We start from the raw sequence: 16546 nt of genomic DNA, 5'->3' as shown, positions 1-16546 counted from the left end.
TTTTTTTTTTTTTTTTTTTTTTGTGAAGCTGATGAGAAACGGAAGAGAAACTAAGCAACTTGCCCAAGATGCACACCTCGTGACTGTTGGAGTAATGACTGATCAAGATCTGTCTGACTGCAAAGCCCGGGTTCTTTCTATACCACATGTCTTTTACTGAGCACCACAGCCACAGTGCTCAGCATGCATGGGCTAATTAAATTATCCACCGTGATGGAATCATCACAGAGCCAGGAAAGCAATTCCTGAAAAGTGTCACCTAGACCATTAATATAGTATGCCCTGTAGAGTCAAGTGTGATGTTCAAATACAGAAATAACTAGATGATGATTATAATGATAATAGCACCCAACTACCATTTACTGAGTGCCTATGTTTAAAGTGTTTCATATACATTATTTCATTTAATCCCTTGAACATCCCAGTAACAAATGCACAGTAGGTGCTGCTTTCATTTTACAACAGAAGAAAATGAGATGTAGGGAGATTAAGAACTCTGCCAAAGATTACCGCTCAAGTCAAGTTCCATGGCACAATTTGAACCCAAGTCTTTATGATACTCCAGTATGTGGGTGAGGATCACACTTTATATATATTTCCTCTTATCTTCTACAGGGCCAAACAAGGACTTTATGCAAATAAATATTCAATAAATCAGTGATTTTTACTTTGAAATTAGGGACATCAGATGCACATCAAAAAGGTTATATAACTTCAGCAGTCTAGGCAGAAACAGTGAAAAGACATAAAGGCCAATGTTTTCCAGGAAGAGTGAAAGGATCAGACCCGCCCTGCTTCCTTCACACTCTTCTAGCCTGCCCACCCTCTACTGCATCTCCTCACAGCAAGAAAAAAAAAAGAGCTACAAGCAAGTACTATAACTTGCTCTATCAACACTACTACACTGTTAGAAATTCCATATTATGCTGTCTTTAGAGAACTGTATGAAAGCAAGGAAATGCTATGGAACAGCCCTTCACATACCTGCCTTAGACCACCTGGAGAGCTTCTTAAAACAGATTCCCTGGCCTCATCCTTAGGAATTCTGATTCAGCAGGTTTGGGCTGGGGCTTGAGAAATTTGCAAATCTAACAAGCTCTGATACTAACACTGGACCACACTAGTTTCAATTATCATCATCCTAAAACTTATTGAACTTTGTCCACCAAGTTCGGCCACCAAAAAGTAACTCATGACAATTAGGAAGATGGTATTCACCTCCTCCTTGGTATACACCATGGCTTTGTAATGGAGATATAAGCAAGTCTGAAAACAGTCAAAATGTTCCCAGAGCAGGGGCTAGGGAGTATACATAATCTACATCCAAATAATCAATGGGCCCTCAATGAGTCAAGTAGACATTTATAACTATCAGTGACACAATTATATGCATTTGTTAGAAGTTGTGGCAAGGGAGTAGGGCTGGGGGAAGGTAATAAAATTTGAAAAAATGTACTAAGTGTATGTGGGAACTCAGCATAAAGAGAAAATGTTGCCCTAGACTGGTACAAAATCTTACTTTTTGGTAATAAATGGCCCAATTCTTCAGTAAAATAACAATAACAAATATTTCCCAAATAAACACTACTAGTGTTAGCAGCATAAAAAGTATTCAGTGTATTTCTAGATGATGATACTGAGCTACAAAAGGCCAAGAAAACCCAAGACAGCACATACCCAAAGATGGAGTCACTGTTCTCTTTTATTTACTAACAGACAATGAAACTTACTTATTTAAATATCATTATGACAAACCCACCCATATACAGAAATAGAAGCTTGTGCTGTTAAACAACTCAAAATATGGTTCCAAACCACATGTGCTGGGTTACAGAAAAAGTCATCTCCTAAAGCCAAAACACCATCATTTAAAATTATACACTAGCAAAATCAATAGCATAGAGGCAGCCTTCCATTAAACAAAAGGCAGTGCATGATTTTGTTTTTGTTTGTTGTAATTCGATTGACATCAGGGCACTTTAAGTCTACACCAAGATACCGTATCAAAAATAAAACAGGAAAAGAACCATAAAGAAAAAGAAACTGATAAATTTGCCATTAAAATTCAGAACTTCTACAGAAAAGAAGACCTCATAAACAAAGCGAATAACTCTACAAACTGGAAAAATGTATTTCTTCCACACATAACCAATAATGGTGTAAATGCAGATGCTAGAGAGAAAAAGTCTACAAATCAATAAGAAAAGGACAAATGACCCAAAAGAAACAGGTAAAAAAACATGAACATGTAATCCACAGAGAAGGAAAACCTTAAATGATCAATAAACACATAAAAAGATGTTCAGTTAACAACGAGCAGAAAAATGCATATTAAAACAACCCTATGAAATTCATGCCTACCAGAATATTTTTTTAAAAGTCTAACAATATCAATGTTGCCTGGGAGCTAGTGAAACAAGAATTCTCTTACACTTCACTTCCAAATTGCTGAGCAACTTGGCAATATCAGCTAAAGCTCAGAGATTCTACTTGCTACAATCTAATAATTCTATCCCATTATATATCATCAGAACTAGAGAAATTCACAAGATACACAAAATATTTATACAAGACTCTCCACAGCAGCATTGTTATAGCAGAAAAAAATGGAAAATAACCTAAATGTCCAGCAATTACACAAAAGATACACTATAATCATACAACTGAATATAATAAAGCCCTAAAAATTCACTGAACTATAGTAGTGGTATTATGGGCTGAACTGTGTCCCTCCAGAATTCGTATGTTGAAGCCCTAACATCTAACACCTCAGAATAACTGTATTTGGAGGCGGGGTCGTTAAAGAGGTGATTAAGTCAAAATGAGGATATTGGAGTGGGTTAGTCCTAATCTAATTTGACTAGTGTCCTTATAAGAGGAAATGTCCTTATAAGAGGAATCTGGGATGCTTGTATATAGACCAGAGAGGACCATATAAACAAGGTGAACAACTGCATAGCCAGGAAAGAGACCTCAGAAGAAAGCAAACCTGCCAACACATTGATCTTAGAATTTAAGTCTCCAGAACTCAGAAAATATTTTTTTTCTTTTTTTTCTTAACTTTTATTTTAGGTTCAGGGGTACATCTGCAGGTTTGTAATTTCTGTTCTTTAAACCACCTCATCTGTGGTATTTTGTTATGGCAGCGTAGAAAACTAACACAACTTAAACATTCAAAAGAATCACCTGGAAGGTTTGTTAAAACACAGATTGCTGGTCCTTACTCTGAGTTTCTATTCACTAGGTCAGGAGTGAGGCCTAGACAGGGCTAGCTTCACAGCTACCAAGCACAGAAGGACCCTGCACCTGGTTTAATGCTCTGCTGTCACCATCTTGACATTATTAATAGTTTCTAAACATGGAGCCCACCATTCTCATTTTGTACTAGGTGGCACAATTTATTTTTTCAGTCCTGGCCTAAGAAGCTGTATTTTTAATAAGTTCCCAAGTGATGCTGAGATTGCTGGTCAGGGACCACATTCTGAAAACCACTAAACTAGAGCAACATTTATTTTAACCTAAATAAGTCTAAAAATATAATATTGGTGAAAAAAGAATAAGTTTCAGAGGGATAGGTACAGATATCATTTGTATGGGGTTTTTATCATTGATACATGCATATTAAATAAATGTATAAAAACAACCACAGGCAATGCAAACACCTATTTGCTGCCTCTGAGGCTGAGGAAAGGAGAATGGAATTAGGCATCAGCATCACAGAGATCCTCACTTCCATCTATAAAGCTCTATTTAAGAGATAAAAAGTTAAAAACTGAACTAAACATGGTGTGAATTAATAGGAAATACGTGTATTGGCTTCTGTCCCTGGTTCCTCACAGAGAACTCCTAAATCCCTTGGAATTTCCTGGGCGATAGGAGCATCTTTTTTTCTAATGAGGCAACTCTTGGTGGGCTCCTGGATGATCAACAGAAAGACCAAGCCATGATTAGAAGCTTGGAACCTTCAGTTCCACCCCAATCCCATCCTATGCAGAGGGGAAAGGGAATAGATAATGAGTTAATCAGTCATGTCTACCTGATGAAGCCTTGAGAAAGATCCCTGAACTAAGGGGTTCAGAGAGCTTCTGAGTTGGTGAATACATCTATGAGCTTAGAGTGGCACACCTCAAGTCCACAGGGAAAGAGCTCCTGCGCTCAGGACCCTTCCAGACTTCATCCCACATATCTCTTCATCTGGCTGATCTGGCTGTTCATTTGTATCCTTTATCATATCCTTTCTGAACAAACTGGTAAAAGTATTTCGCTGAGTTCTGTGAGTTGCTCCCAAGAAGGTGCTGGTGGGCGCCTCCAATTTGTAGCTAAGTTGGACAGAAGTTGAGGATAGCCTACTACTTGCAATTGGTGTCTGAAGTGGGGGACAATCTTGTGGGATCAAGCCCTTAACCTGCAGGATCTGTCACTATCTCCAGGCAGATAATGTCAGAGCTAAGTTAAATTGCAGGATAACCAGTTGGTGTCAGACAACCAGTCAAGAGAGGGAAAAGCCCCATACATATTTTGATGACCAGAGGTGAAGTATTCTGTGCTGAGTTTGAACATAGAAGAAAACAGTTGTTTTTTCCTATTATACACATGGCAAAAAAGGTTCAGATCTGACAGACCTAGGAGAGAGTTACATTGTATTGTACTTGTCTGTGAATTTAAAACACTTGAAAAAAATTGTAAAGGGAAATAAATAAATCTTAATTTTTATATAACCTGAATAAGGCCTAGTAAAATACTCCATTTGAAATTAAAATTTTGCCACTGAGAAGAATTTCTTAAATTCTATTTATGAAACAGCCCCTTCAGAATAACCAAAATATGGTTACTTGAAGTTTGACAATCATAATATTAAAAACTAAATGGATATATATCTACTTTAAATGCACAACACACTCTAAAAATAACTAAAAGATGATGAAAATTAAGTTAACAAAAGTAAGAACTACCATCCATTGAAAAGAATAACTGTACTGTGCAGATTAGTGTGACTCTAGTATGTCTTTCATACAAAATGAAAAAAATAAATTTTAAACTGTTTATAAAGGAATAAAATATACCGGGTGATGAAATTTCTCCAAACCTAAAGAAAATATATTGAAAAAATTATATCCCTAACATACAGAAAATCTATTTGAATTAAAATGAAAGAAATGAATACCAAATATTAGAAAGAAAATTTTAATCTAAGATAGCATAAATGCAAATTTTATACAGGATACTTTTAACTGTCAAATTAGACGACTTTGTTTACAAAAACAAAGAATCATACTACTATTCTCATTTTAGTAGAGATATAAAATGGTAATACTTTGTGGAAAGAAATATAACACATTAATCAAAGACCTTAAAATGTTCACATACTTTTATCTAGTAATGATTCGTTCTAGAAATACTTCCTATTGGAAAAAAATCCAAAATAAAGACAAAAAATTCATGTACAAAACATATTCATCACAACATTATGTCTATGGGGCAGAAAAAAAACATAAAAATCTTTAAAAGGTATGATACATCTACTTGATAAATAAAATTTAAAGACGTGAGAAATTAAGTAAAAAAGCAAAGTTATGAAGTTATACATTATGATATTGACCATGGATAGCTGTAATATTTTAAAAACCTGAAAGGAAATACGACAAAACATGAACAGTCTGCCTGAGTAATGGAATCATGGTGATTTGTTTCCTCAATTTCTTTTCTATAACATGTATGTCACTTCTACAATTATTATAGAAAAATAAAATAGAAGAAAATTAGCATTTTCACTAAATACAAAACATGTAAAACTAAGGTATTAAGGCATTTATTAAAGTACCTTAACTAATTGTTCATTATTTTAATAAATCTTTGAAACATTCATTTCCATAAAAAGGTGTTAGGGGCCAGACACAGTGGTTCATGGCTGTAATCCCAACACTTTAGTCGGCCATGGAGTGAGGACTGCTTGAGTCCAGGAGTTCAAGACTAGCCTGGGCAACATGGCAAGACTGAGGTGGGAGGCTGTAGTACACCATGATCATGCCACTGCACTCCCACCTAGGCAAGACCCTGTCTCAAAAAATAAAGAAAACAAAGGAAAAAAAAATTGATTGGTAGCTGGTAAGATATAATGTACTTTTCAAAATGGAAACATATTCTTCCAGAATTCCTTCTTAGGTTTTTCTCTATTCTAAATCCTTCCAGTCACATGCACCTATATTTGGTCTAACTTCTAAGTATCTAAATATCCTAAATAAGTTTCTTAACTTTATCATTCTGGATCATTATAAATTTAACATTTAACTCATGCGCTTTCATCAACCTGCCTAATGACAATCAATATCTGAGACCCCCGGACCTGCCATTCACCGAAAGGTTCCCTTTAAACGTATCTCTGTTTTACAAAGCAGATCTGTAAGGAAGGGATCATCACCTTGACTTTGCAGATGAGTAAATTCAGAGAGGTTAAGTAACTGTCCCTATGTCACACAGTTAGAAAGTAGCAGAACTATGACTTGAACTCTGATGATTCAACTGCAATACATCACACTATTTTTCAGTACAGCTAATATAACATAAAATGCTGGGTTTTGCCATTTTAACCCTGCCCCCTAAGGGTTCCAGAGTTCCAGAAAAAGATACAATTACAAAGAAAATGTAATTGAAGGAGCTTTCCATTAATCATAGAAAAGTATTTTAATCTGTCTCCTATTTTCTACATTTAACTATTGAGCATTTTGGCCCCACAAAACTGAATCAATCTGAGGCCAGAAATAAGAGAATATAGATCATCAGGTAAAATGATGTAGCCAACTATTTTCCAAGAACAACCACAGCAATATTTCCAGTCCCTCATGCCTTTCTAGTAGCTTGTTACTCTCTCATCCAGAGGTGGAGACAATTTTCGCTCCAGCTTGAATTCAGCAGGCCTTTCTATCAAGCAATAAAGTATCCTGGAAGTAAGTACTGTGTGACTTCCAAAAGTCAACTATAAATAGACAATATAGGTCTCCGCAGCTCCTTCCTCTCCTTCCTCTCACCCTTAGAAGCTAGCCAACACACTAAGAAGATGCTCAGGCCACATGTAAATGTTCTAGCCAGTATCCAACCACTGTAGGTGTGCATGAGTAAGCCCTCAAATGATTCTGGCCCTCACCTTTGAGCCACATCATCTAATTATGCCAAATGAACCCTTCCAAATTAGAGACTCATGAGCAAAATACATGTTGTCCTAGTTTTAAGCCATTAAGTTTTGCAGCAGTTTGTCAATAGCAATAAATAACTAAAGCAGGTATCTTAGGCTATACTCACAGCAAGTTAAAGAATTTAGTGGTTATTTCCAGTAAATTTATACGATAATTTTTCTGCAATTATCCTCCTTGTAAATTAGCTGAACCACAGCTTATAACGACTTTGACTTTGGGTTGGTCTCTGCAGATTTAAGCATTCTGAGCTGCTTGATTCCCCTTTTAGAGTCAAACTACATACCTTGTTGAAATTAAGTATCCCCTTAAAGATGAGTGTTAACTTTTCAGGGGTGAATTCTAAGCAAGGATGCCAAGAAACGCCCTTCTCAAAGACAAAATCATGGCATCTTCTGACCTTGTGATCCGCCCGCCTCAGCCTCACAAACTGCTGGGATTACAGATGTGAACCACCGCGCCCGGCCAAGAAAATTATTTTCAGTCATATTTCCTGATCCTTAGTAAGTCAGAACCTTGGCATTTATTTCCCTATGAAAATCATCTAGAAAACACTGAGCAGAGGCTCAAAGTGCTGCTAGAAGCTCAAAAGTGTAGAACGTGAGAACATGTGCATAAAACAACTAAGAACAAAAAATACAGTAAATGAAACAAGAAAATTAAAATGGTACACTAGAAAATAGCTATTTACGGGTGTAAGAAGCATCCAGTGGGAATGGTGAGGACCGGGGGAGAAAATAGCTGCTTAACCCAAAAGACAGTAGTGATGGAGGAATAAAGAAAGACAAAAGAAATAAGACACACAGATTATAAGTAGTAAAATGGCAATTGTAAATCTTACCTTATCAGTAATTACATTAAAGGCTAATGGATTAAACACTATAACCAAAAGGCACATATTGGCAGAATGAATAAGAAAACACGATCCTACTATGTGCTATCTACAAGAGACGTACTTTATTTTCAAAGACACAATAAGCTGAAAGTAAAAGAATGGAAAAAAATATTGTACTGTTAAAAAGTATAGTCTAAAGCTACCCCCTTACATATATTAAGTTCAGCCTAAAGGTTTCTCCATACATAGTGAACTGTAACTCAACTGGATGTGTAAACAGACTGTAACCTATTCTTGTACCAATTACCAAGTTTCAGCCAATCAAAGACAGCCAACTGTTGAAACTGTGTTCAAATAAGGCACACCAAGCTGTAACCAATACAACTGTTTCTGTACTTCACTTCCGTTTTCTATATGTTAATTTTTTTTTTTTTCTGTTCATAAATTTTCTCCAATTCAGCAGTACAAAGTCACTCTGAACCTATTCTGGCTGGGGGCAACGGGGATGGAACAGAGGGGCCTGCTCTATTCAGGAATCATTCTTTACTCAAACTGTTATATTACAGTTGCTTAGTCCAAGCTTTCTCTCACACCCCATATTCAATCTATCATAATACCCCAATGCTCTACTAATAACATATATATCCAATACTAGCCATTTCTTCTCACTTATACTGCCACCCTTGTATCCAAACTTGCACCAGCTCTGGCTAATGCCTGGACAATTCCATCATCCTCTTTTCTGGTCTTTCTACCTTATCCCCATTGTCTATTTTCATCCCAAAGGCTAACATCCTTTTGAAGTGTAGATAAGATCACTCTGCTTAAAATCCTCTGGCTTTCCATATCAATGCATATAAGTCAGAACCCTATCAATGGTTTAGAAGGCCCTACCCAATCTGCCCATGCTCACTGTATGTCCTCTCAGACCTCATTTCCTAGGTCACCCCATTACAGACACACTGTCCTCTTTTTCAACCTAAATACAGCAGACACACATGTCTTTGTCAACAATGCTCTAGCAGATACCCTCATGGATTATTCCCTCACCTCCTTCAATTCTCTCCTCATTTTATCAGCTTCTTATTGAGGCCTTTCCTGATCACCCTATTGAATACTGCAACCAGACCCCTATACCTCTCCCAATCCCCTATATATTGCTTTATTAACTTCCTAGGGCTGCTATAACAATGTATCACAAACTGGGTGGCTGATACAACAGAAATGTGTTATCTCATAATTCAGGAGGCTAGAAGTCAAAGATCAAGGCGTTGGCAGGGTTGGTTCCTTAGAAGGGCTGTGAGGGAGAATCTGTTTCAAGTCTCTCTCTCAGCTTCTAGTAGCCTCAGACAATCCTTGACTTGTAAATACTGTTCTCTAGTATCTTCACATAGTCTTCCCTCTGTAAATGTCGGTGTCTAAATTTCCCCTTTTTATAAGGACACCAGTCATATTAGATTAGGGCCTGCCCTAACAATCTCATGCTAACCTGATTATCTCCAAAATAAAGTCTGTGAAAATCTCATATCCAAGTAAGTTCACACTTTGGGGTACTAGGGGTTAAGACTTCTACATTGCCGGGCGCAGTGGCTCAAGCCTGTAATCCCAGCACTTTGGGAGGCCGAGACGGGCGGATCACGAGGTCAGGAGATCGAGACCATCCTGGCTAACACGGTGAAACCCCGTCTCTACTAAAAAATATAAAAAACTAGCCGGGCGAGGTGGCAGGCCCCTGTATTCCCAGCTACTCGGGAGGCTGAGGCCAGAGAATGGCGTGAACCCGGGAGGCGGAGCTTGCAGTGAGCTGAGATCCGGCCACTGCACTCCAGCCTGGGTGACAGAGCAAGACTCCGTCTCAAAAAAAAAAAAAAAAAAGACTTCTACATTTCTTTTTGGAAGGGGATACAGTTCAACCCATAACAGCTAGTACAACCATAGAGGAAGCTGAGAGGGAGCAAAACTTGGTACAAATGGACAACAGTCAGCACAGGCCCAGCCCATGATAATTGTTTTGTGCCCTCACCCTTTATACAGGTACTCCTTCCATATTAGGTTCACAGTCTACCCAAATGTTAGGCTTTGCCTCTAGTTTTCAGCTCTGTGCTCATATGTTTAACCTGAAGCTAGAATGTGACTTTTATAGCTCACCCTTTAACTCTTCACAATCGAATCACTTTAACACTGCATCACTTAATTCTGGATCCCTGGCAAGCTGCAGTCTCTCTTTTAAACCAGCTGGCTCTTAGCTCAGGTAAGCCAGCCACTGGGGACATCATTTTTCTACCACATGAGTTTGAAATAATGCATTCTTATTATCCGTACTTAATGATGCAGTCTTGACAATTCTCCTACCTTAATCTCATATACACACCCTTCTTCTCACTCCTATTTTTACTACCACAAATTCAAGTTCATACTATCACTTGTTTGAATCATTAAAATAGTCTCCCAGTTGGCTACCATGCCTCTACAGTATTACTTTCTAATCCAAGAAACCAACTGCTTTGGAGATATTCCTGAAATTTAGCCTGATTGCCTTGTTCTCCCACTTAAAAGAGATGAAACATGCGGGTTCAAATGAACATTGGTTTGAATTTTAGCTCTGAAAACTACTTGTCACAAGACCTTGGGCAAGTTATTTAGCTCTTCTGAGCATTAGTTTTTCTCTAAAATGAATATTGTAATATCTACTACAAACAACAAGAGTTGTTATGAATATATCAGAGAACACATTAAAGATGGTCTATTACCTTCTAAGGCTGTCCACTGCCTAACAAGTAAGATCTGCACACCTTTACCAAGATAATCAAACCCAGTTTTGGACAGTCCAGTCTAATCACCGATGGCTCCCCCTCAGTTCCTATGTGAGACCACTAGAGACTCTTCAATCATACAAGGCATTTAAGACTCTCTTTTCTTGTGTTACCTGCTCAGCCTAAAATACACTCTTCCCAAATCTTCCCCATCATTTTCTAACAGTTACTTAAGGCCCAGCTCAAGTATCATATCTTTTAAGAACTGACAAATACAATCTTTTTTTTTCAGCTGAGTTTTATTTGTGCTTCTCTTATACCATTTATTCAGGTTACTTACACACTAGTCTTTCTTTCTTATTAGGGCTGGGACTATGTGTTTTATCCACTATATTACTTGGTACTCTGTACTACAAACAGAAGCATTAAAGAAAAATAATGGTGACACTTAGAATTCTAAGATTAATTTCCAATACTATTTACAAAATTTATCCCAAAAAATTTATGTAGTCACCTACCCTATCTACATGTTTACAATGGAAATTGAATATGTTCAATAAACTGGGACATGTCTAAAGGAAGATATAACTTAAATTATATAATTGAAACAGAAAGAAGAAATAAGACTTTTATGTCTGATTCATGGGGAATAATATGATTTTAATAACAGTTAAATCCTATCAATTCAAAAGGATAAACCTTGTCACTTTATTTCATTTTAAAAGATAATTTTCACAAATTATCAAATAATTCAATTTCAGAAACACTCAAACATAACAAGTGATCATACACATGTTCAAAATGTGGCATCAAGCTACATACCAATAAAATTTTGAAGATATTTTATAAAAAATAATCATATTTGATCACTTCTGCCAGACTGGAGTATATATGTAATTCTTAAATAGTAAACAGGAGAAGAAATAAATAAGCAAATCATAAACTAAAAAAGAATGATCAAATAGTCGACTCTAGTATTCAAACATAAATTAACACTCTGAGTGAATAAAAAAGACTGCATTATGGCTTTGTTGTCACACATCTATTCTAGAACATACAAGAAGAGAAAAACCATAGAGATGCATGTAGTATACAGATACAAGCAGGGCCACAGTGAAAGAATGGCTACAAAGATGAGAAAGAGAGGGTGGGAAGCACCTGCTTCCAATTTGTCTAATATACACTATAAATAGTACCTGCTTCCTTGACTGGAAAAGCTCTAAGAGAAAATTGCCCCAGGGCATTAGAATGCATGCATATATATGCTTATACTCTCATGTAGCTGTACTGAAAGATATCATATGGGTCTCAAAATTCAGGCAGGACAAATCTCAGTAACAAGATCACACAATAACCTATCCATGGTAAGGCTCTAAAGATAAGGATAGATTTGAACATAACTCTAAACATTATTTTAAGTCCTCCCTATGTCCACACAGCATGCATTTCAAACTGGACTAAGTAAAGACTCCAACACTGTCTAGAGAGAAAAGCAGTGTTTTTGCTGTGGGGTATCATCTCTCCAGGTATTGAATCCCTGACCTCTCTCTTAGCATAATAATTATCTCATATTTTAAAATACATAATCAATAGATATATGTGTGTGTATATATATATATATATACACATCAGATTTAAGCTATAAGAAGAGTACAAATATTTTCCATCTACGTGCAGTAAAAAAGATTACTTGCAGGCAAGTTTACTGAGTATCTGTCTCTTTTAGCTTTTAAACTCCCAGGAATGTTTGAGCTGACCATTAAGACTTTGCTACTAAGTTCAATTCTCAATGCTTCGTCTCTTAATGGACTACACAAGGCCCTATTTTACATCATTAACCTCTCTGTGGGCCTGATGAACTAAGAGCTCTCTCCACAGAAATATCTACTTATAAGTACATATAAATGTAAGATTTTTGCCAATGGAGAATTTTTGTCTTAGAAGCTGTCCTAACATCTGAACATTGCTTACCTTGCTTCCTTTCTCCAAAACCCTCTGGAAATCTATTTCCAGAGCCTAAGTTTGTATACTAATTTCTCCCATTTCCACCACTTAGTAGGGTAAAATGCCCTTCCTGCACTATTTCTTTATAATCCCATAATTCTCTTACAAATTAAATGACTGTATGCATTATGCTGTATTATTTTAGTTGATTTCCTATCAACTAGAAGTGTTCACTCTGAACTCTAGCTTCTCTCAATGCACCCTGTTGCATCCTGCCACAAGGCCTTTGCACCTGCTGCTCCCACTGGTATGCCCTTCAGACAGCAACTAAGGCTCACTTTCTAAGGGAAGCCTTCCTTACCTGACCAGAGCAGGTTCTTTTCTGATGCTCTCAGACATCATTATTTTTTTTCTTCCCCTCTGGAATGAGAGCTCCTTAAGGCCAGAAACTGCATCAGGTCCCTTTCTATATATCCAGCAAGTCCTAGGGCAAAAATGGTATTCAAAAGTATCCATCAATCAAAACCATAGGTTGACAATTATTGAAGTCAGGCAACTGGTACATGCAGAGTAGGGGAGGGAGGGTGTTTCATTCTGTGTGTGTGTGTGTGTGTGTGTGTGTGTGTGTACTTGAAATTTGTTTAACATTGGGGGAAAAACTCTTTGTGGAAAAGAGACTTATAGCTATATATAAGTAATCTTCAATAAGTAAAAGAGTCTATAAACAAACTGAACTTGTTCAGTTTTGCCACTGAGAACCAGTATCAATGAGTAAAATCCAGAATTTTGGCTTCACATAAGAAAGAATTCTCCATTATTTAAAAGTGTCTGGAAATAAAGCTGGTTCCAAAGAAGAAAGGGAGACTCTGCCACTGGGGTAGTTATACTCAAGCAGTTGGATAATCAGTGGATTCCTAGTTAGGGGATTTAAAGGACCAAATGAGAAAATGAACTTGAAGAAATCTTCAAATCTTTTGAATATCTGAAAACAAAGTTTATTGTCTTAAAATAGATATACGGAAGTCAATATAATGATACACAGAAGTCAAAATAAAAATAATTATTGATTTCACAGTTTGTATAAAGCATATATAAAGAATGAAGTTTTTACTTAAAACCAATCTCCTTGAAAGCCTTATCTTGCAGGTGTTCACTCTGCACTCCAGCTTCTCTCAATGTGCCCTGCTGCATCCTGCCACATGGCCTTTACACATGTTGCTCCCACTGGTATGCTCTTCAGACAGCAGCTAAGGCTCACTTCCTAAGGGAAGCCTTCCCTACCTAACCAGAGCCGGTTCTTTTCTGATGCTCTCAGGCAACCATCCCTTTGCTAGAGAGCACAGATGCCATATTTTCACTCACCACTGTATCCCCAGTGCCTGTCACAAAGCCTGGCATGTTGTAAGCACTAAATAAATATTTGTTGAATGGATGTATGAATGCAACACTCCCTATGAATCTAGCATTTTCATAAATTATAATCTAAACTGAATATGTCAACTTGCCAAAAGATAGTCAACCTATTTCTCTACCAGAAGTGATTCAGCTCTCATCTTAGAGGATAAGGACAATAAGAAAACAGTTAGCCAGCTCCCAAGGACGCTCTCTTGTTTTTGTTTTTGTTTTTTTATTTTGAGACAGGGTCTCGCTCCATCACCCAGGCTGGAGCGCAGTGGCAAGACTGTGGCTCACTGCAGTCTCAATCTCCATGGCTCAAGTAATCCTCGTACCTAAGCCTCCCAAGTAGCTGAGACGACAGGTATGTGGCACCATTCCTGGCTAATTTTTAAAGTTTTTTTTTTTTTTTTTTAGAGATGGGATCTCACTATGTTGCCCAGGCTGGTCTCAAACAGTCCTCCCACCTCAGCCTCCCAAAGTGCTAGGACAACAGACATGAACCACTGAGCCTGGCCCCAAGGCATTTTTTTGTTTTGTTTTTTGAGACAGGGTCTCGCCCAGGCTGGCTGGAGTGCAGTGGCGCAAACTCGGTTCACTGCAAGCTCCACCTCCCGGGTTCACGCCATTCTCCTGTCTCAGCCTCCCGAGTAGCTGGGACTACAGGCGCCCGTGACCACACCTGGCTAATTTTGTATTTTAGTAGAGACAGGGTTTCACCATGTTAGCCAGGATGGTCTTGATCTCCTGACCTCATGATCCGCCCGCCTCAGCCTCCCAAAGTGCTGGGATTACAGGGGTGAATCACCGCGCCTGGTCCAAGGCATTATTTTTATACTTTTTTTTATCATGAAAATATAACATATTTTCAGTAACTTTTAGCTACACAATACACAAAATAAATTTATTTCTCAGAACACTTTTAAGATTGTGATAAGCCAAATGATGCTGAAGTCAAACTGTGGGTTATTAAGCTGGAAGAATATATTATATGGACATGAAGTTTAACGAGGATGTTTAGGTAATGAAGAAGTAATGAGAGATTCAGGACAGATGGACAAGCATCAGGTCATATAAACTATTTCCACATGTATGTCTGAAGGAAGATATGAAAATGCCCAAGACAGGAATAATTTGTGTTGCTAAGAAACACTAAGGTTGATGAGTAAACTGTCTCTCTTACAAAGACCAACTAAAATCATGTCATTTATCAGTGCAACTCGATTAATAACCATTCTCTTTAGAAACCAGATAAACTAAACCAAAAGAAAGGCAAAACTTTTAACACTCAGAAATCACTAATGTATATTAATGTGTACAGGGACATTTAGTGTAGTATTTTATTGACTTCCATCAAAAGTGTTCATTTAGGACAAAGTTACAACATTCTACCTTTGGCTTTAAAATTATGACTAAAAAATTACTCTATTAAAAAAATTCTATTCACAAAAAAAAATCACTTATAGCTAATACACAAAGTATTTCAAATTCCAAAGAAATAAATTCTAACAAAGCTAAATTTCACTTTTGTTTCAATTTTGGAAAAATTACCCTGATTTTTGAATCAGAGCCACACTCCAACACTGTACCATGTTGAAACCCCTCAGGCTCAATCCTATTTCTTATAAACTTTAGCTTTAATTTTGGTCCCAACATGAACTTTCACCCAGACTACACTTTCACCCAGGTCACCAATCGTGGACTCGGTCTCTCCTGCACTTCAGAGACAAATGACAAACCAAGAAAAAGGTGAAGAGAAGTCTTCAAAATGAGTATAAACTTCAAAGAATGATTGCTTTATAACGAAATAATTTATATTGGAGAGGTGTGAATTTGGAAAAGACTTAGCTTAGTTTACCCTACATATGGAAAACTATTACTATTACTGTTTTAGTTTTATAAGTTGATTTCCTCTGACATTAAGGAATAATGTATTATGTGATTTACTAACATTCCAAATCTACAAATTAGAAAATAAAAGAGTCAAAAAAATCCTTTACCTTTTCATCATGAAAATCTTCAATTATATCCAACAATAGGGAGAAAAGTTCAATGAACCACCATTACCCAGCTTCAACAATTATCATTACTCTGTCAATTTTACCTACAAGAAATACATTATTGAATAATGCAAGAGCATACTGAATTGAGACATTCTTTTAAAAGTGTGCCCACCAGGTTGACCACGCAGAAATTATGGATTTCATGCAAAAACTTTGTTTTTGTCTCTGGTCTATTGAACCTACTCAAGAATAAACCAACTCCTGGCCTATAGTAAAAATTCATATAATCCTCATAACTTTCCTGGTCCCTCATAAGTAAGAGAAAATCATATAGTCAATTTAAATGACAGGTGTGAGCCACAGAGTTGGGCTGGATTCCGTCTCTTAAAAAAAAAAAAAAAAAAAAAAAAGTCTTAGGTAATCAGGGAA

The 16546-nt window shown here is 37.0% G+C and overlaps 1 protein-coding gene across 1 annotated transcript in view; it reads right to left on the bottom strand.

Annotated features, from left to right (window-relative positions):
• QTMAN (queuosine-tRNA mannosyltransferase) overlaps positions 1–16170 on the bottom strand; it is a 359520-nt gene extending 343350 nt beyond the window's left edge. The window contains exons 1-2 of the mRNA XM_017895386.1: positions 16115–16170; positions 13081–13203 (exon numbers count right to left, since the gene is read on the bottom strand). The gene's annotated coding sequence lies outside the window, so the exon portion shown is untranslated. The remainder of the gene's footprint in view (positions 1–13080; positions 13204–16114) is intronic.
• Positions 16171–16546: the final 376 nt, after the last annotated feature.

Source organism: Rhinopithecus bieti, unplaced genomic scaffold (genome assembly GCF_001698545.2).
Source record: "Rhinopithecus bieti isolate Rb0 unplaced genomic scaffold, ASM169854v2 scaffold_26061, whole genome shotgun sequence".
Taxonomy (NCBI): Eukaryota; Metazoa; Chordata; class Mammalia; order Primates; family Cercopithecidae; genus Rhinopithecus; species Rhinopithecus bieti.
The sequence above is the reverse complement of the archived record's forward strand: the minus strand, read 5'-3'. Positions and strand labels throughout refer to the sequence as shown.